Source organism: Lynx rufus, unplaced genomic scaffold, assembly GCF_022079265.1.
Source record: "Lynx rufus isolate CCGP_SWC_20201006 ecotype Redwood Valley unplaced genomic scaffold, mLynRuf1.p SCAF_19, whole genome shotgun sequence".
In the NCBI taxonomy this organism is placed as follows: domain Eukaryota; kingdom Metazoa; phylum Chordata; class Mammalia; order Carnivora; family Felidae; genus Lynx; species Lynx rufus.
Genome location: NW_025814833.1, coordinates 33,728,584 through 33,750,107, shown reverse-complemented (window position 1 = coordinate 33,750,107; position 21,524 = coordinate 33,728,584).

The window sequence follows — 21,524 nt, the reverse complement described above, 5'->3', positions numbered from 1 at the left end:
GGTGTCTAGGAATTTGTCCATTTCTTCCAGATTGTCCAGTTTTTTGGCATATGATTTTTCATAGTGTTCTCTAATAATTGTTTGTATTTCTGTGGTGTTGGTTGTGATCTCTTCTCTTTCCTTTGTGATTTTATTCATTTGGATTCTCTTTGTTTCCTTTTTGAGAAGTCTGGCTAGGGGGTTATCAATTTTGTTTATTCTTTCAGAAAATCAGCTCTTAGATTCATTGGTCTGTTGTACTGTTTTTGTAGATTCTATATTGTTTATTTCTGCTGTAATCTTTATTATTTCTCTTCTTCTGCTGCTGGCTTTGGGGTTTCTTTGTTGCTCTGCTTCTAGTTCCTTTAAGTGTGAGGTTAAATTCTGTATTTGGGATTTTTCTTGTTTCTTGAGATACGCCTGGATTCCAATGTATTTTCCTCTTAGGACTGCCTTTGCTGCATCCCAAAGGGTTTGGACTGTCATATTTTCATTTTCATTTGCTTCTGTAGATTTTTAAAATTTCTTCAATTGCCTGGTTGACCCATTCATTCTTTAGTAGGATATTCTTGAACCTCCATGCATTTGGAGGCTTTCCAAATTTTTTCGTGTGGTTGATTTCAAGTTTCATAGCATTGTGGTCTGTAAATATGCATGGTATGATCTCAATTCTTTTGTATTTGTTGAGGGCTGTTTTGTGACCCAGTATGTGATCTATTCTGGAGAATGTTCCATGTGCACTCAAGAAGAATGTGAGCACTGGGTGTTGTATGGAAACCAATTTGACAATAAATTTCATATTAAAAATAAATATATTTAAGACCAAATATATTCTTGGGAACTTGAAAAGCTCAAAAAATTTTAAAAAATAATAATAAAAAAAAGAAGAATGTGTATTCTGCTGCTTTTGGATGAAAAGTTCTGAATGTATCTGTCAAGTCCATCTGGTCTGGTGTATCATTCAAGGCCATTGTTTCTTTATTGCTTTTCTGCCCATATGATCTGTCCATTAAAGTCCCCTGCAATTACTGTATTCTTTTTTTTTAATGTTTTTATTTATTTTTGAGACAGAGAGAGACAGATTATGAACAGGGGAGGGGCAGAGAGAGAGAGGGAGACACAGAATCTGAAGCAGGCTCAGCACAGCTGTCAGCACAGAGCCCGACATGGGGCTCGAACTCACGGACTACGAGATCATGACCTGAGCCGAAGTCAGATGCTTAACTGACTGAGCCACCCAGGCGCCCCTACTGTATTCTTATCAATAAGATTGTTTATGTTTATGATTAATTGATTTATATATTGGGGTTCTTCCAAGTTGGGGGCATAAGCATTTACAATTGTTAGCTCCCCTTGATGGATAGACCCCTTAAATTATGATATAACGCCACCCTACTTGTAGTGGTGGTTTGGACCTTCCACCAGGTGTGCTTTGATTTGTTCATTGAAGTAACCCTGGAAAAAATTGCACAAGGGGATGGTGGTGGTGGAGAAAGCCTTATCCCATACAAAGAGAGAAATGATGGGGTGGGCGGGGGGGGGGGGGGTGGGGGGTGGGGAGAAGAAAAGGAATTGACCGGGCAGAGAATCAGAGAAACTATACAGCTTAATCTAGAGAGAGAGAGAGAGAGAGAGAGAAATAAAGGAGATACAGAAGAGGTGTAAAAAGCATAGATTAAAAATGCCTGCTTAAACAAACCAACAACCAGAACAGAGAAGGGAAGAAAGAAGAAGAAGAAAAAAAAAAAAAAAAAATATATATATATATATATATACACACACACACATACATATATCTATAAATATATATAAATTTATAAATATATATAAATATATATTAAATTAGATTAAATTTATTTAAATTTATTTAAATTAATTAAAAACAAATAAATAAATAAATAAATACGAAAGAATTGACCAAAAGTCAGATCAGAAAATGCAAAACCACTGGACAGATGTGTGATGGTGCCTTTGAACCGGTGGCTGTGCTGGCCTGGAGGAGGGGCCCTCTGGTTCTGTCGGTGTCGGTCCCGGTCTGGCAGGTGTGCAGTTACCGGGCACAGAGGGCTGCGGTTTGGTGTAAGCGGTCCCACCTCCACCGGGGGGCTGCTGTTCTGTGCCCCCAGCTCCATCGTGTTGGTGATGGGGAGGAAACTGGCAACACCCGGCCCCTCCTCCCTGGACTGGGTGTCCCGGACCGCCCCGTGCAGGCAGCCCTCACCGCACCACACACACCTGAACGGAACGCTTTGGCCCACTCCACAGTCTCCCACGCCTCCCAGGTGCCAGGCTGGGATTCAGACCCCAGGGTCCTAAGGGATCTCGCTCCACCCGTGTCTAGTGCTGGGGTAGCGCCACTCTGCCCGTCTGACAGAGGGCTTCTGGCTGGCGCCTGCAGGGTCTTTTGCCCGTTGGCCCCCGGAGCTATTTCTGTCACTCCGGCTGTTACCATTCTTAATCGATGACTATTTCTCTACCGCATCGGGAGTGGAGAGCAGCAGTCCAGAGCAGAGCACAGCCTCTGGAACCGGACCGTCGGCGGTCAGATCCCGGTACCGTATCTTCGCGCCACATCACGACGCTCTACTTCTATCATCTCTGTAAATGCGCATCAGAATGACTATTTCCCACGACTGCTGTGTCGACCCACCGAGTGAAGACACGTACCTCATTTAGAACAATGCCCGACCTGGACACGAACTTGGCTGACCTCATTAATGCACCCGCATCCCTTCTAGCAGAGACTGGGGTGCACAACAGCAGGTCGTCGGTAAATATGGGGAATTCTAAGCAATTTCGGATCACAGATGCTTGGGATTCTGTGTCTTCCTCTCTCTGTGTCCCTCACTAGCTTGCTCTCTCTCTCTCTCTCCCAAAAATAAACATTAAAAAAAAAAAAAGAATTGTTATGTGTGTGTTGACCTCGCCTATGGCTCCCTGAGGGACTGGAATAAGTTTTTGCCTTTGTTTTGCCTGTCTCAGGACTTCCCCAGGACCGAGGTGGTACCCTGGGCAGTTTTTGCCAAAAATATTTATAAGCAAATATATTAGATGTTGCCACCTAGGATAAAAGGTAACAGCTGGGGTAAGAAGTATACCCCAAAACTTAGGAAGGAAGAGTCTTGGGAAGAAAATACTTGGAGAATAAAGGCTTTGAAAAACTCCCACAAATTTCAAATATTCTAGAAGTCCACATGAATGTCTAGGTCACAACACGTTCTCAGAAATGATCTGAGAAGTTCTTAATCTCTAGCCCCTGGCCAACCTTCAGGCTCTGTACAACCAAGACGTGAAAGCTAAGGTAGAGTTTTAAACCGCCTGGCAATGGAGGAGTGCCCCAACACATATCCAATCTACAAAGACTGGAATGATCTTCACTTTGGGTTGGTTCCAGGTATTTAAGGAAGAGGTTGTCAAATTGCCAGCTACAACTCAGCTAATGGGACAGAGACTTCAGTTGGCCATACACAAGAAAGAATACAGGTACTACAAAATTAATTTTAAAAAGCCAGTAAACAGGGGCGCCTGGGTGGCTCCGTCGGTTAAGCGTCCAACTTCAGATCAGGGCATGATCTCAGTTTGAGCCCCCAGTCGGGCTCTGCACTGCCAGCTCAGAGCCTGCTTGGGTCCATTCTCTCGCTCTCTGCCCCTTCCCCGCTCTCGCGTGCACACACTCTCTCTCAAAAATAAATAAACGTTGGAAAAGCAACAGTAAGAAAAGAAATAAAAACCCAGTAAACAAACAACAACAACCACATAAGCAGCAACAAGAAACCTTAAGGCAGGGGGAGCATCTAATTTTCAGAGTTGCTACATTTATAGTATTCAAAGTGTCCGGTTTTCAAAAAAATTATAAGGCATTGTAATAAAATAAGAAAACATGTGCCATTCACAAGAAAAAAAGCAATTAATAGAAAATGTCTCTGGGAAAGCCCAGCCTAGAATCACTTTTCATATGAAAATAATTACAGTCCTTCTCTAATACAAATAAACCAGAATTTGTTTCTGTCTTTCTATCTTCAAGTCTATGATGCACGCATATGAAGACATCCTTGCATTATCTGAAGCCATCGTGATACACATGATTTTTCAAAGGAGAACCTTTTCATATAAAAGTTGCTGAATTTTATATTTCATTCTTCCGATTATCATCTTTAGATGCCTTGACACAAAATTCATCTACAGTTTGAGGGAGCTGGTTCTGCAACAGCAGTTTCCGCTGACATTTTTTGGGATCAATACAAATTAACTCAAAGAGCAGATAACACATTCTGTCACTGTGTGCCTGTCAATTAATGGTACTCCTGAGAGTTAAATTATTTCAGTATTCAGGGGGAAGCATTAACAGTGGAATGGCCTTGTAACTGTTTTGAAATAAGTTAGTTTCCCTGACTTAGTCTAATACAACTATGCATATGTTTTCTTTTCTTCTCTTTTTAACGTACATATTTTTGGCATTTTGGGCATTCTTGCGAGCCCCAAAGAGAAGGACAGTAAAGTGATGGAAAATGTTTCGGAACCACCAGGAGTAATGACACGTAGATGTGTCCTAGTTGGTCAGTCTAGAAGATATATGCTATATCCGAAAGTATTTAAACAATCAGAAAAGACATAGGACCTTCTCAGATCAATGATTTCTGCTGTCCAAAGTGATTTCTAGAGGTAGCTTTGGTTTGGAAAGAGAGGATGATATTCGCTGTGTAATGATAAATAGGGCACAAGAATCCTATCCATCACTGATCACTTATAACTGAAAACCTTAAATCTAGTTTACAACCTTCTGGCATGCACAGGCTCACACGATCTGTTTCAAATTTACTTTTCCGGTCTCGTTTTTAACTGTTGCCCTCTCTGAAACTTCTACTCAAGGCACCCTGATCAAATTACTGCCTCCTGACATGACTTATACCTTTCCGACTCCACGCCCCTTCTCAGAACACTCGCTTCTGGCGCATCGTTGCCGCCTCGACTCCCCCTCGGACTCCCCCGTTTCTGCCTGACAAAAGCCTAAGGCTGCCAGGAGGAGGTGTCACTGCCATACCCTCTGTGGAAAAGAGGTGTGGCTCTTTCACTGGGCATGAGACAGAACCACGTAGTGTTAGTTTTGTTTGGATCTGGATCGGAGGAAAATTCTGGATACCTCCCTAAACATCATAGCTCTGGAGTCCTTTGCTCTTGGATGAGGCAATACCCTAGGCTTCTATCCTGCACTTCCTTACGCAGCAAAACAAGCCGTTCCCTGGTAACCTACCTTCTTTTTGCCGACAATGATTCTTACCATTTCCTCAGCTAATATGTAGGCTATCTTGAATCTTATCATCATTCTGTACACAGAGAAGAAATGCAAGTGTCAGGATGTCTAGCAGAGTGCAGAAAAGTACAGTGCTGATTCACAGAGGACAGCTAGAGGTCGGGTGCTCAAGCGCAGACAACAACCATTTCTTAACTGAGGGGTCTGAACGTTGTGGCGGTACACAAATTCACCCCATCTTTACCGACGGTGGGAGAGATTATGGTGGCGTGTTAAGTGGAACCTGAAAGTTGCAAAGGATTGTGAAATGTAGGGAAAACGATTTCTCGCAACTTCAGGAATCTTGGCCAAAAATGTACACAGGGGAGCAGCCCTGTGTTGTTGGCTGATCCGTCTTCCTTGTGATGGCTTCATGAATGACGACTTCATTTCACATACAGCTTCCTGAGAATAATGAGATCTCCAAGGTAAAGAAAGCCGCATTGGTATTTGACTGTCTCGAAGTTTCTCAAGGGGCCCAAAGAACTGTAACTGCTCAGAAGGGTAACCCGGCACAGGCAACAGTCGTTTTTTTTGTTTGTTTGTTTCTGTTTTTGTTTTTTTTTTTTGTTTTCTTGAGTTATTTGGTCACGTGTCTCATTGTTTGTCTGAAACTGTCAACTCCAGGCGAGCTTTGATAGAGAATGAAATTTCTTATGTTATCTACCTGATTTCTGAGACTCGATCCCAAAATTAGGGGCTTAGAGTGTATAGAGACTAGATAGAAAGTGTAAATTATGGGGTTTGCTGATGCATCTTTAGCAATCGACTTCTCTCACAGAAGAGGAACATGTGAAGATTCCCCATTAGTCCTGCTCACAGTTATTTTCGCTGTCAGCAAGGACTCTTGGGAGCATAGAGGTGGCTTGCCCCAGTCTCTGTTCCCCAAGACGACTTCTTGTTTCTGTGATTCAGCTTTTGTCTGAATTAAAAACTGTTTTTGAATCTGAAGACCTCTTATTAGAAGTTTGCAAATTTGGAGTGGAATAGTATCACAAGCAGTGGCCAAGTTTTAGCAGTGTGGTTTCTTCCAGTGGCCTCTTCCAGACTTTTTGAACTTGACCAAGGGGCAAGGGGGAGACCCTGACCTCCGTGGGATCTAGATCAGAACACTCTTCCTAAGGTTCCTCCTGCCTCCACGGCAGAAGTCCAGAAGGTGCCTTTAATCTAGTTACGACTGCCCAGTCTCAGATCTCCGTGCGCCTGTCGCCAGGGGTGAAAAGATACCCAAGAGCTCTGTGTGCTTCTAATAACCCGGCCCTTCCTGGTCAATGTTCAATGACTCACATCCATTGTTTGCCTTGAGATCATCAAGACAAATGGCATTGTGCCCGTTTTCTTGATTTCCAATTATGACCACATGCGGGCTGGTGCTTTTCGGCATTCTCACCTACATATGGCTCTGGGCAGCGAGGCGACCCCCCCACCCTGCAGTCTTCCTTCACTCGTCCCCATTTTATTTTTCCCCCTGTCACCAAGCGATACACTATGTATCCTACTCATTTATTTGCTTAACTCCCTCCACCGGATGAGGGCAAGATTTCTTTCACGAACTACTCCAGTTTTAGTTACAGTCAAGTGTGGATGCACAAATAGCACCGACAACAATAAAAAGAAGTGCACGATAAAATTTCAAGGTCTCGCCTTGTAAACTTGATCTTTGGTTTCAGTTTTAGAATGCAGGTGCCACAGGGGCAGGGAGCGTATCTTTTGGGAGCTCCTGGCACAACCCACCAGTGGCTTTATCCACCAGTATTTGAGGACACACCGTCTGTTTCTTTTCACAAGGAGTTCGTTTCTGACTCAGATAACCAAACTCATCACACCGAAGCATTTAAGGAAGTGGTTTGGATTTCCCCGTTGCATGTATGGGGTCCTTGACGGAGAGAATAGCAATTTTGGGTGTCCTGCCGTAATTGTATCCGCAATTTCTTCTGTGTAAAGAAATAAGCCCCGAGCTGTATTCCAATTGCCAGATGATCATTTCCTGTTACTACCTTGGTAAGACGAAGCAATTGTTTTCACTATTTCCCCAAACCATTACCTCCCCCTTCAATTTTATCGGTTCTTTTCTCTTGACATGTGAAGATGCATGTACAAAAAGAAAAATAGGCCTGTTATGGTCTATTTTCCCTGGTTATCATACTACATTTTCAAATTTTTCTCAAAGATCCGAATTTTGCCTTAGGATACTCTAACACGACCTTTATGTCTTTTCCTTCAGAGTTTGCTTACACGGGCAGATCCAGACTTTTTTTCTTCTTTCCCTGTATAGACATCCTTTTGTGCCAAAACTTTAGATTCAATCAATACCTACTTAGGGTACTCATTAATTCATTCGGTAAAAATCTATGGAGTACCAGCTATGTTGTAGGTATAATGCTATTTATTTATTTATTTATTTATTTTTAACGTTTATTTTTTTTTGAGAGACAGAGAGAGAGAGAGAATGAGTATGAGTGGGGGAAGGGCAGAGAGAGAGCGAGAGGGAGAGAGAGCACCTCAAGCAGGCTCTACAACGTCAGTGCAGAGCCTGACGTGGGGCTCGAACAAACAAACCATGAGCTCATGACCTGAGCTGAAATCAAGAGTCAGACGCTTAACCGACTGAGCCACCCAGGAGCCCCAGAACACCTTTTTAAAGACACCTAAGACAAAACCGTTCCCTTTATGGAGCTTTTAGCTGAATAGAGAGGGTGGACATTTTATAAATAGATGTAAGCGGGGGTGGGGGGGGAATACAAAGGAGGGAAAGATTGCTGTTGTTTTGGGGAAAGCGTCAGTTGCCCATCAAACTAAGTAATAACAGATAAGTACGTGGTTCCGGGAGGACAGAGCAGGTGGAGCCTATGGGGCAAGGAAGCAGATGGTAAGAGTAGGGCTGGAGAGGTTGGCACAAAGACACTGTGTGCCTGAATAAAGAGTTGGGACTTTCCCGCCTGGGAAAATGTATTCAAGAGTCTGAAAATGTTACCAACCTGACAAATCTGGAAACAAGGAAGCTCATTCTGGCTGCAAAGAGCTCGAGCAAGACTTGAGGGGGTAATACTGCCACATTTCCCACCGTCAGGCACAGGTATCGATGACACAAATGAGTTTGCGTTTGTGATCCGTTTCTCACCCATCCTCACAGCCACTGATGTGTCAGTGTGTAGAGGCCACGGATGAGGTCCGTAAGAAGGCACAGAGACAGTAACGGGGACTGGCGGGTTTCGATTTGCTCACGGGATCTCCAACTGCAGTCAGCCAGCTCTCAATGCCATTGATCCTCAGGCCCTAGGAGGCCAGCGTCAGAGCTCAAGTTTTCCCCAAGGAGTTTCTTGGAGAAACCTCGTGGATCTTGAAGCCCTAGTTTAAAAGTGTGGGCGTCCCACTGCGCTGTTAGGTATTTACTCCGAGAATACAAAAATGCTGAGTCAGGGCACCTGGGTGGCTTAGTCGGTTAGGCATCTGATTCTTGATTTCAGCGCAGCCATGATCCCACGGTTTCTGGGGTTGAGCCCCGTGTGGGGCTCTGAGCTGACAGCATGGAGCCTGCTTGGGATTCTCTCCCTCTCTCTCTGCCCCTTCCCCACACTTGCGCGTGTGTGCACGTTCTCTCTCTTTCTCTCTCAAAATAGATATTTTTTAAAAAAATAATAATTCAAAGGGATACACGCATGCACCCTGATGTTTACAGCAGCATTTTCTACAATAGCCAAATTATGGGAATAGCCCAAGTGTGCATCATCTGAAGGATGGATAAAGAAGAGGTGGTTTATATACGCGGTGGAATACTACTCAGTCATCAAAAAGAATGAAATCTTGCCACTTGCAATGACATGGACAGAGCTAGAGAGTCTTACGCTAAGCAAAATCAGTCAATCGGAGAAAGACAAACGCCATATGATTTCATTCATATGTGGAATTTAAGAAACAAAGCAGATGATCAGAGGAAGAAAAAGAGAGAGAAGCAAACCAAGAAACAGACTTTTACCTGTAGAGAACAAACTGATGGTTACTAGAAGGGAGGTGGGTAGGGGGGTTGGCTGGAACAGTCGATGGGGATTAAGGAGGGCACTTGCTGTGATGAGCACCGGGTGTTGTTTGGGAGTGTGGAATCACTATATTGTACACGCGAAACCGTTGTTACACTGTATGTTAACTAACTGGAATTATAATAAACCTTAAAAACAATACAAACAAAGAAAGAAAAGGGTGGGTGTTCGACCGCTTGGGCAAAACCGCTCAGGTGGCTGATTTCTGACTTGGATCTCCTGCTTCCTACTTTCTGACTCCAAGGGGGAAAAACTGCTTCAGTGATTTCAAGAAAGAAGGAAACGCTTCGGACTACATAATTGTGATGGTGCGATAACCTCTAGTGGCAGCTCTGGCCGATGGAAAGGCCATCCTGGCCCAGATCTCAGTTAGGATGCGTGAAAATGGTGGCGAAATACAACAGGCAGAAATACTCAGTGCACTGGAACATTCTTGACAGCAGTGGCCTCACTTCATCACGTGTTGCTTGTCATAAGTGAAACCGCTTTTTCAGCTCCTCTCCTGTCGCTCCAATTACTTAGGGCTCCACCACACCTTTCACAAAAATTATTTTTGTTAATCATATGGTGATTTCCCTACTAGATTGTGAGCCACATGGGACCAAGAGCCATGTGTTACTTGAGGCTGTGTCCACAGGATCCAGGACAACATAACTAATTGAATAAAAGACTGCCATTTATTTGATCACTTTTCAACTTTCCGTGTGTGTGTGTATGTGTGTGTATATATATATATATATATATATATATATATACACATATATATATATATATATTTTAAATGTTTATTTATTTTTGAGAGAAACCACGAGTGGGGGACGGGCAGAGAGGGAGAGGATCTGCTGTTAGCACAGAGCCTGACGCGGGGCTCGAACTCACGCACCGTGAGATCATGACCTGAGCCGAAGTCGGACGCTTAACCGACCGAGCCACCCAGGCGCCCCACCATAATATATTTCTTACTACACAATCAATTTGCGTGGAATAACCCTTTCCATCAACATACGGTGCGCCTTACAGGGGCAAGGACCAGGTCTTTATTTCCCCTTCATCTGGCACAGAGCATAGACATGAACTGAATTAAATTTATAAATGAAATGTTACGATGATGTCTTTGGCAACCGACTGATCAAAAGAGTGACAGTGATGTCACTGTTATCATTATTATAAAATTATTTCATTCATATTATGGTAAACAAAAGACAAATTTGAAATTGAGCGCAGAGATGACTGTGTAAAACCACGCCCCAATTAGCTGTATTCACTTCTGACAGGTCTCTCTAAGACATGGGATGGAGCTGTTCTGTGTAAGAAGTGAATTATCCCAATTATTGAAAGAAACTTACTGGAACACGGTAGCCATTAAGTGGAAAAGCCAGCTTACTAGTTTCCCTTACAGTACTCGCAGTACACACACACACACACACACACACCCAGACGCACACACACGTATGTGCACGCACACACAAGGACACACGCTTCTCTCTTGTCCTAGACTGATCTTTGAGTTTGAGTTCCTAAATACGACTCTAGCGATTTAGCCATTAAGTAAAACAAGCCAGTTCATTTGAAAATACAACTAAAAAATTACATGAACGAACATAGTTATTGAAGAAAACACGTGAAGAAGTAGGGCATTAAGGTGTCCTCCGACGACAACATTTGGTGACGTATCTTTATCTATAATTATAATTATAATTACTTGACAGCTATTCTTTTCACTTCTTTCCCAGCCACCAAATACTATAATATAGCATAATGTTTAGAGCCTGAGCCTTGGCGTTTGATAGACCTAGTTTTGAATTTGGGGGCGTGACATTTATTTCTGATTATCGATGTTTTCATTTGCCATATGGGGAAACTAAGCAGTCCCTAGTGTTGTGGTGAGGAGTCAATGAAATGATGCCAGTAAGATAAGCAGTATATAATAATCGACAAATGATGTAGCGTCTCTTGGCAGATAACATATCTTAATGCATTTAATTAGTTCAAAGCCGATCAAACCAACGTCTAAATCACTTCCGGTTTTCTTAGTATTAGAAGCGAATTACATGATAAATATCCTTGTGTGTTTATAGGTGCCGACTTGCCCGAACCTTTTCTAGAGTATATTCCTAGAAGAAAACTTGCTGAGTCAAAGGGTATAAACATTTTCAAGACATCCCTCAGGGGGTGAGAGTGCCCGCTTCCCACAACTTTGTCAGCTAAATGCTTATCGTTAAAAATCTTGCCAGTTCCAAAGGGGGGGGGCAGGAAATCTCTTATTTTAATTTGCATTGTTATTACTAGTGAGATTTATTGAGACTATTTGTATTTCTTGTTTTGCGTTTGCCTGTTGTATCTTCTGTCCATTTTTCTCTTTATGTGTGCGTTCTTTCCCTGCGCATATGTTCTACCTATTAAGGTTGTGTGCTTTTGACTTTAAATACGTTGCAAAATTTCTCAAAGCTTGTTTTACTTGTAGATAGGGTACGTTTTGTTGACGTAAATGTTAATACATTTGAGTGATTTTTTTCTAAATCTCTTCAGACAGTTGTATTGATATCAGAAAGAAACAGTCTAATGATTTCTATTTACTATAATTTTCAATATGTCCTACAAAAGTTTCTAATGATGAAGTGAACAGTTTAATTCTTTTTTTTTTAATTTTTTTTTAACGTTTATTTATTCTTGAGACAGAGAGAGACAGAGCATGAACGGGGGAGGGGCAGAGAGAGAGAGGGAGACACAGAATCGGAAGCAGGCTCCAGGCTCTGAGCCATCAGCCCAGAGCCTGACGCGGGGCTCGAACTCACAGACCGCGAGATCGTGACCCGGGCTGAAGTCGGACGCTCAACCGACTGAGCCACCCAGGCACCCATGAACAGTTTAATTCTAACAAACATGGCTGCTAGCTCATCAGCCTTGACATTAACACACCATTGGGTTCAATTACATACCGAGGAATAGTCTTCCAAAGAACAAAGTATTTATCACAAAACTCATCAGAATTGAACCAGCCCCACCAGCACTGACACTTGGCTCTTTACTATAGTGAAAATAATTTCCCTCCCCATCTCTTATGGTATTGCCCTTGAGCACATCTAAAAATCATCATTTTTCCGCCACGATCCGCTCAGTCATTCTTTTTTTTTTTTAATTTTTTTTCAACGTTTTTATTTATTTTTGGGACAGAGAGAGACAGAGCATGAACGGGGGAGGGGCAGAGAGAGAGGGAGACACAGAATCAGAAACAGGCTCCAGGCTCCGAGCCATCCGCCCAGAGCCCGACGCGGGGCTCGAACTCACGGACCGCGAGATCGTGACCTGAGCTGAAGTCGGACGCTTAACCGACTGCGCCACCCAGGCGCCCCCGCTCAGTCATTCTTTTAGCAAATATCCTGAGCGCCTACTGCCCCTGACACTATGCTAGCCACTGAAATAAAGGAACAAACGAGGCAAACAAAGTGTCTCACCTTATAGAGCTTACAGCGCTGTACAAGAATATAAATGATGCAGAATAGACTTGGAAGATTAAAAACAAAACCAAAAGAAAATGTGAAACAGCTCTTGTTTAAAAAAAGGCCTCACTTAAATTGCACTCACTATATACCAAGGGATATTTTACTTGCTTTATATGCATCTCTACTAACTCCTCTCATCCTCCCAACGGCCTTAAGAGGTAAGTAGTGTTTTTTAATTTTTTTTTATTTGAGTGGAGTTGACACACAATGTTCCATTAGTTTCAGATATACAACATGGTGATTCAACACGTTTATACGTTATGCTGTGCTCACCACAAGGGGAGCTACCTACCATCGGTCACCGGACGACGCTATTACAGTACCATTGGCTGCAGCCTTTCATTCCCGTGACTTACTCATTCCGCAACTGGAAGCCTGTATCTCCCCCCGCCACACGTACACACCGTCACCCATCTTGCCCAAAAGCCCGCCCCTACCCCTCTGGCAACCAGCAGTTTGTGTTCACCATGTATTTACCATGTAGTTGCATGTACAGCCTGATTCTGCTCTGCGTTTGTTTTTTCGATTCCTCAGATGAGTGAAATCATAAGGTGTTTGCTTTTCTCAGTCTGGCTGATGTCACTTAGAGAAATACGGAGGGAGGGAGTATTCAACTCCCTCCATTCTACAGATGTGGAGCCTACAGCCCAGAGATCCGAAGGGGATTCTTGCCCGTCATTCTGCTGGAGAGCAGAGAAACCGGGCTTTCCACCCAGTGGCTCTGGCTCGTGAGTTCATATTCTCAACCACTGTGCTAGCCTACCCCTGGAATATGGGGACGTGTTTTCCTGTTTTCAGGCAATGTCTTTTACATATTTATTTTAGGACTTTTAAACATTGTAAGATTTAAAATTTTAAGACAGAACTTTCTAATACTTCAGAGTTGATTTAATATGGAACACACATAAATAAAATATTAATTCTCTTCATTTCCTGTGCTCTGATTGAAAGGATTCGCTGCCATAGCGCTTTTTAAAAGTACCTTCAAGGGATTCGACTTTTGAATACCTATGGCCACCCTTCCTTATCCAGCCCCCCTGTCCGCAGCTTCCTCGAGTATTCAGAACACATGTGAAAACTAGGATATAAACAAACAAACAAACGTCTTCGGCAGCCAAAATAGATGTCATAAGTTTATTCATGAGGGAACATTCCAGGCTCTCACTCAGAGGTAGTTTAACTTTAGACAGAATTATAATAAGCTTTAATAAGCTGCAGTGGATCGAAAGTAGAAGGGGTTATAAAGAGAGGATTTTGACAGCCTGACTAGAATGAATAATACAGGAAAGCCATAAATATGTCATGCAAAAGAAGTCAAAAATATTTTCTGAGCTACTTAGTGCAGGGAAAAACCACCATTGTATGATAACCAAGAAAAGCGATCAAAGTTTATAACGATAACCCACATCATTAAGAAATGTTTGAGTTCAGTTAGTTTTGTTCAAAAAGTCAGTGGACTGCCACGAAAAATGACATTCGATTAAAACCCAGTGTCGATGATGATACGACGAAGGGAATACTGCCGCGTAAAGAACAATATTTAGATAAGGCAGTTCGACGACATCAGTCGGAAGCCTTAGCATTCTCTTCCCCACTTTTCTCTGCTGTGAAAAGTATTCCGAAGTCAAATCCCATCGTTTCTTAATAATTTTCGTGCTTTCTAGGTTTCTCTGATTTTACCTGATACCGTTTTTTGTTAACTTCGCTCAAAGAGTGATCTTTTATGAAGAAGATATAGCCGGAGGCCTCATCTACTGTCTTGAAATGATTTGATATGACAAGATCTGAAGCGGTACACTCATATATAAGACTGTGGTTGACAAGGCCTAGTTAAATATAGTTTGCCAGTAATCTTAGCCTCATGATTGAAAATACCTTGTTGCTAACTAATTTCCTGGAAGTGTCACCGCAGACTCCTATGATGCATCATCTCCTGATGACGCCTTTTTCTCCTGCGGTGCTCTCAATCTGGAACACTCTGTCTGAACTTCCATCTCCATATATCTCCATCTATCAAAAATCCTGCTCATTATCGTTCCCAAACCAGCTCAAATGCCATTTGCTCTATGTAGCCTTTCGCAGCCCATCCAGTGAGAGGCCAAATTGGGTGACGAGTGTGGTCTACACTCACACACACCTGGTTTCCAACTCTGGCTCTCCCACCTGCCAGCTGTGTGACATTGAACAGATGGCTTCATCGTTCAGCCCCTTAATTTCTCTATTGGTAAAATGTGACTAGTGGAGAGCCCTGCCCTATGAGATTGTTGTGGGGATTAAAAGAGATTGCTTCAGGGGCGCCTGGGTGGCGCAGTTGGTTAAGTGTCCGACTTCAGCCAGGTCACGATCTCACGGTCCGTGGGTTCGAGCCCCGCGTCGGGCTCTGGGCTGATGGCTCAGAGCCTGGAGCCTGTTTCCGATTCTGTGTCTCCCTCTCTCTCTGCCCCTCCCCCGTTCATGCTCTGTCTCTCTCTGTCCCAAAAATAAAAGAGATTGCTTCAGGGGCGCCTGGGTGGCGCAGTCGGTTGGGCGTCCGACTTCAGCCAGGTCACGATCTCGCGGTCCGTGAGTTCGAGCCCCGCGTCGGGCTCTGGGCTGATGGCTCGGAACCTGGAGCCTGCTTCCGATTCTGTGTCTCCCTCTCTCTCTGCCCCTCCCCCGTTCATGCTCTGTCTCTCTCTGTCCCAAAAATAAATAAAAACGTTGAAGGAAAAAAAAAAAAAAAGAGATTGCTTCAGGAAAGCATAAGAAAACTGAGAAAAGTACTCTAAAGGTATACCACATTCAGTATTCAAATTGACTAAAGGACACACTTTTGAGATCCAGCTTCTGACATTCACGTCAAAGAAATACAGACAAGGAAGTTGGGACGTGGGTAATATAGCATTATACACATTTGGTGAATGACCCAGGATGAGTTTTCATTAGAAAATTCTAGGGCAGCGGTGCCTGGGTGGCTCGGTCTGTTGGGCCTCCGACTTCAGATCAGGTCACGATCTGATGGTTTGTGAGTTCAAGCCCCACATCGGGCTCTCTGCAGTCAGCACACAGCTGGCTTCGGATCCCCTGTCTCCCTCTCTCTCTGTGACCTCCCCCACTCATGCTGTCCCTCTCAAAAATCAATGAAAAAAAATTAAACCAAAAAAGGAAAATTCTAGGGCAGAATTACATACGGATTTCCCTATTTTGTAGTAGAATAAATAGGCAGGAGGCCTTTTCATTGCACCTCGGTCTACATGTTTACAAGGATGATGGAGATACGCAAATAAGGGATGAGAAGCAGAACAGAGGACAGAGAAAAGCCTTGAAACGCAGTCGCTTCAAACTCAACCTTTTTACTGGCCACCATTTATGTCGACTCCACGAAGTGACATTTAATTCAGCTGACTGAAGAATCCAATCATGTGCAAGGTTTAAAACCAAAGTTAGCTCACTTACTTCTTTTGGGGTGGAAAGCATTATTCTCGTAAAAGATGCCTGAAGAATGCTGAGAAGTGTCTTTGCCCACATATCCTGCGGGCCTTTTGACTTCTGTTGCTACTTTCCCTCCTCAGCTCAACCCCGCACACCCTTCCCCAGGCTTGCTTATGTCGGCCTACGGAGGCGTCAAAGGCAGGACTAGATCACTCTGCCTAAGATACGTCATTTGGGAATGACAAACTGTAGGTGACACCCAGGACAAAACAGAGGAGGAAAGGCAGGTAATAACACTCAGAACCTGTATTCTAAACATAAACAAATAAAAAGAGGGGCTCCTGGGTGGCTCAGTTGGTTGAGCATCTGACTTCAGCTCAGGACATGACCCCACGGTTCGTGGGTTCAAGCCCCGCATCAGGCTCTGCATTGACAGCTCGGAGCCAGGAGCCTGCTTTGAATTCTGCGTCTCCCTCGTTCTCTGACCCTCCCCCACTCACACTCTCTCTTTCTAAAAAATAAATAAACATTACAAAAAACTTAAAAAAAAAAAACATTATGGAAAGAGCCTAAATGTCCATCAGCTGATGAATGGATAAAGAAGATGTGGTTTATATATACAATGGAATACTACTCGGCAATGAGAAGGAATGGAATCCTGCCATTTGCAGCAACATGGATGGAACTGGAAGGTATTATGCTAAGTGAAATAAGTCAGGCAGAGAAGGACAGGTATCTTATGTTTTCATTCATAGGTGGAACTTGAGAAACTTAACAGAAGACCGTGGGGGAAGGGAAGGGGAAAAAGAGTTTCAAACAGACAGGGAGGGAGGCAGACCATCAGAGAGTCTTAAATCCAGAGAACAAACTGAGGGCTGATGGGGAGTGGGGGAGACGGGAAAATGGGAGGTGGGCATTGAGGAGGGCACCTGTTGGGATGAGCACTGGGTGTCGTATGGAAGTGATGAACCACGGGAATCTACCCCCAAAACCAAGAGCACAATGTACACACTGTGTGTTAGCCAGTTTGACAATAAATTATATTAAAAAAGAAAACAATAAAAAGAGCCTTTGGAACCTCTTCATTGGAAAAAGTAATCAGAGGATGTTTATGAGTCGAAGGCATTAATTTTAAATTGTATATATTTTATTGTCTCCCTCTGGCAGGTACCTTCTCCCCACTGTCCCAGATTTTAACAGTCTGCCATGCACATAACCTTCGCTTAGTGATGCTTAAAGAAGTAAAAGGATCTGAATAGTGTCCATCAGAATACTGCTGTAGGAGGATAAACCCAAAAGACCAACAACTCTGAGCACCTAGGTTCAGATAACGTCATGTCCTCAGATTTTTGAAATGGTAGAACCCTAACTTGATCCCAGATGTCTAGACCTCAGATTCCTTTCTTTTGACTACCACACATTGTCTAATAAGGGAATTGTCTTTCCCGTGACCTCTAGCAGTGACTCTCATCTGAACTGCCCCTTTTCCCCTCGGCTTTTATGGCCATACTAATCGTTACCTTTGGATGGATAGGAAGTAGATCTCTCCAATCAGATTATCGTCTTCATGAAGCCTTCCTTCCTCCCACAATGCACGCTCCTGTCGTAAAGTCAGATTAAATATTAATTGAATGAAACCAACTTTGTATGCGCCTATCTCCTTTTGTGCCAGAAGGTCACCATCATATCGAAAATGTGTACACAGTTAGCAGATGTATTCTGTGTTTGAAAAGCTCACTTTGAGTTCAAAAGCATTTTAATGAGTATTGTTGGCTTTACAAGGAAACCATTTGCCTGCACGTGCACATAGAAAATCTCTGGGTTTTCCATATCATTGACAGCATGGTTCTTGGTTCATCACAACATAAAAAGTACATGATACACTAGGGTGTCACTATAAAAATAATGTTATTCTTCCAATTTTACCCTGGCAACACTCGGGAATCCTATCATTGAATACAGATGCACACAGCTAAAGTAAGATAATGCCCAGAAACCAATTTCTAAACAGATTTCTCAGCAAACCCTTCAGACCTGTTTGGTTGTATTATTTAAGGCAAACTGGGACGGCTTTGAAATGTGAAGTTTCTTGTGAGCTCAGTCCTACGTTTTAATCCAAGCTTAATAATTATTGCCATGCCCCGTTCAGCAAGTACTGCCAGCTAGAAAGAAAAAACTCGAGAAAACGGAAAGGCCAGATTCACAATGAAGATGTCAAAATAGACCGGCTACCGAAGAATCAAACGAGCTGGTTTATTTTCAGCTCCTGCCTCTTTGACTTGCTTACAACACACCCTTGAATCATGAGACTTCCATAAAACACAAGGTCTTCTCTCTACCCAAAACACCGCTTTTGACTTCACAAACTGACCATTCTTCAATGTGCATTCTCCTGGTTAAACCCATGTCAGTACAGAACGTGCTAATATTTTACACTGAGGGCATGACACCTGACCTGAAACAGGGTCAAATTCCCTTCCTTACCCTACATTCTACGTCAGTGCTGTCCAGTAGAATTACCAGGCAAGCCACAAACGTGAGCCACGTATACAATGATACATTTTCTAGGAGCCACATTAAAAAGGAAAATGAGGCGCCTGGGTGGCTCAGTCGGTTAAGCGACTGACTCCGGCTCAGGTCTTGATCTCGCGGTTCGTGATTTCGAGCCCCACCTTGGGCTCCGTGCTGGCAGCTCAGAGCCCAGAACCCGCTTCGGATTCTGTGTCTCCTTCTCTCTCTGACCCTGCCCCACTCTTGCCCAATCTCTCTCCGTCTCTCAAAAATAAATAAACGTTAAAAAAAAATTTTTTTTTAAAAGGGAAATGAGACATGTGAAATTAATTAATTTCTTAAAATGTTTTATTTATTTTTGAGAGAATGAAAGCAGGGGAGGGGCAGAGAGAGAGGGGGGCAGAGGAGCTGAAGCAGGCTCCATTCTGACCGCAGCGGGCCTGATGTGGGGCTCGAACTCACGAACTGTGAGATCATGACCTGAGCCGAAGTCAGACGCTCTGCCGACGGGGCCAGTCAGCTGCCCCCAAGTGAAACTAATTTACTAAAATTTCTTTATTGTATCAAAAATGTGATCATTTCGACATACAACTAATATAAAAACATAAAGGAGAGACTGAAGATGCGTATTTGCATATTAATTCTTCATAATCCGGTGACTACCCAACAGTTTATCTTAATCTTGACGAGCCACGTTTCCAATGCTCTAGTGGCCACCCTAGCTGACTGCACAGTCCTACACTAAAGCATTTAGGAAAGGAGATCAGAAAGGAGAGAATCCTTACTGCCACCTCCCAGTGGAAATAGATCCCTATGAGACACAAGAGCCTGCAGACCCATGGCCAAGCTGCAAGAAAGAGTGACTATCTAACAGGGGATGAAAATGTACCCGGGTCGCTGCTGCCACATGACCTTCAGTTCCTTATCCCGTACCATGCACCAGTTTGAAAAATGATTTCTACAAATACAGATGGAAACGCTCCACCCATGTTAATGGTTGTTTGGCTGTTGTCGTTTGTTTTGTTTTTCGTTTGTCGTTGTCTCTCCCTCTTCTCAGCACACAGGTCTCTGGATCATTTTCACTTCATCCAATGCTTCGTTTCACTTTTCCTCTTCACAATGTATAAATTGGCTCATTTGTTCTTTTTTCCCGGTTGAGTTTCTCCGTCAGCTCTGACGCTCCGTTACAAAACATTCACATGGTTCCAAAGAGCCTTTTGCGCCTCCTGCCAAATCTGACATTCCGCTCCCCTATTGTGTCTCCTTTCCCCGCTCAGTTCTTTCTTCAGTCTTAGCTTTTTGTATCCTTTCGTCTGGCAAACTTCGTCTAGCACAGGTCTGCTGGTTTGCCACATCCTCAGTCTGGAAGCAGTCTTCCTTCCTTCCTGCCTTCACCGGGCCAATGAACGGGTACTACCTTTTGCAATTTCCACAAATCCTCCAAGTCCCGAAAAGCGATGGCATCACCTTGGCCTCATTGGCAGTGTGTGTTCACGTCCGGTGACTGAATTTGGTGTCACACCCAGCTGAAACCGCACTGCACAACAAGGATAATTTAAAAACAGTAATACTATTTTCCCCAAAGCAGTCTCAATCCAACTTCCCCGGGATCTAGATGCTTCTTGCATCACACATTTTGTCTTGAGATTCTGTTTGGCTTCTCACAGATGGGAAGAACCGCCCTTAGAGCCTCCCGCCCAAGCTGTGGCTGGCAAGAGCCATCTTGAGTCTCTGCTTTCTGCCTAAAGACGGAAAACAAAGATGGAGTTGGTTGGTGACATTACAGCTGGTGTTCGTGAAGATTTTTGTGAAAGTCTATTTAAATTCTGAACTTGACAGCACAGTTGTTGGTTTGTCAAAGCATCGCAAAATGAAAAGAGTGAAGAGAATCTAAAGACCAGAATCATAGCAGTTTTTTTGTTTTGTTTTCTTTTAACGTAGCTACGGATCTAAAAGTATATATTTGATTTAGTCACTTTGCCCAGGGGAAGAAACACATTAACAAAAGGATAATATCAAGATGACCTTGGGATAAATATATTTTTGAGCCTTCTAAGCAATGGGAAATTACAGCTTGCCTGTAATTTGTATTGCCCAAAAAGACATGAAACCCTCCAGGTCTCCCCTTCCCACCACTCCCCTACACATTCCAGCTGTAGCCTCTTTTAGTCTGTCTCCCTAGCTTTACGCTCTTGACCAGCTTGGTTTTTCATTTTGAGCCTCCACCCTTATTTGGCCATGTCGAGATTTGGCTGTCCTGTGCCACACCCTCTACTTTGGGCTGACCTGGAAACCAGGATGAAACCTTGCCCGATCTCCGTGCCCCACAACAGTAGGCAGTTGTATTATAATTTCAGCAATCTGCCCAAAAAGTTGTATTATAATTTCAGCAGTCTGCATTTGTGAAAAGTCATTTCTCCCGTCACCAATTCAATAGCTGAATTAGGTAGGGTGATATTTTCGTATTGGCTCTACATGCTGTTGCTTTGGCATGACTTCTGATTGCCGGGAAGCCTGATCAGAATCTCCTGGCTGGTCTAGTGACAACGTAACAGAGAGAGGTTGGGTTGTGCAGTTTGCCCTGGAGTGGAGGTCTATAAACACATGAGCTTCATAATCCTGTTAATCAAGAAAAGCATCATGTCCTCTCGAAAGATGTTAGCTGCATCTCATAGCTGCCGAATTCTCTTAGGGTTTGCCAGAGAAGGGGAGCGATTTGTTTCCAAGGTAGCGAAGCTCTCCCACAGTTGGGGGAGGTCACCCAAAAGAAATGGACAAGGTGTTTTGCTGGCA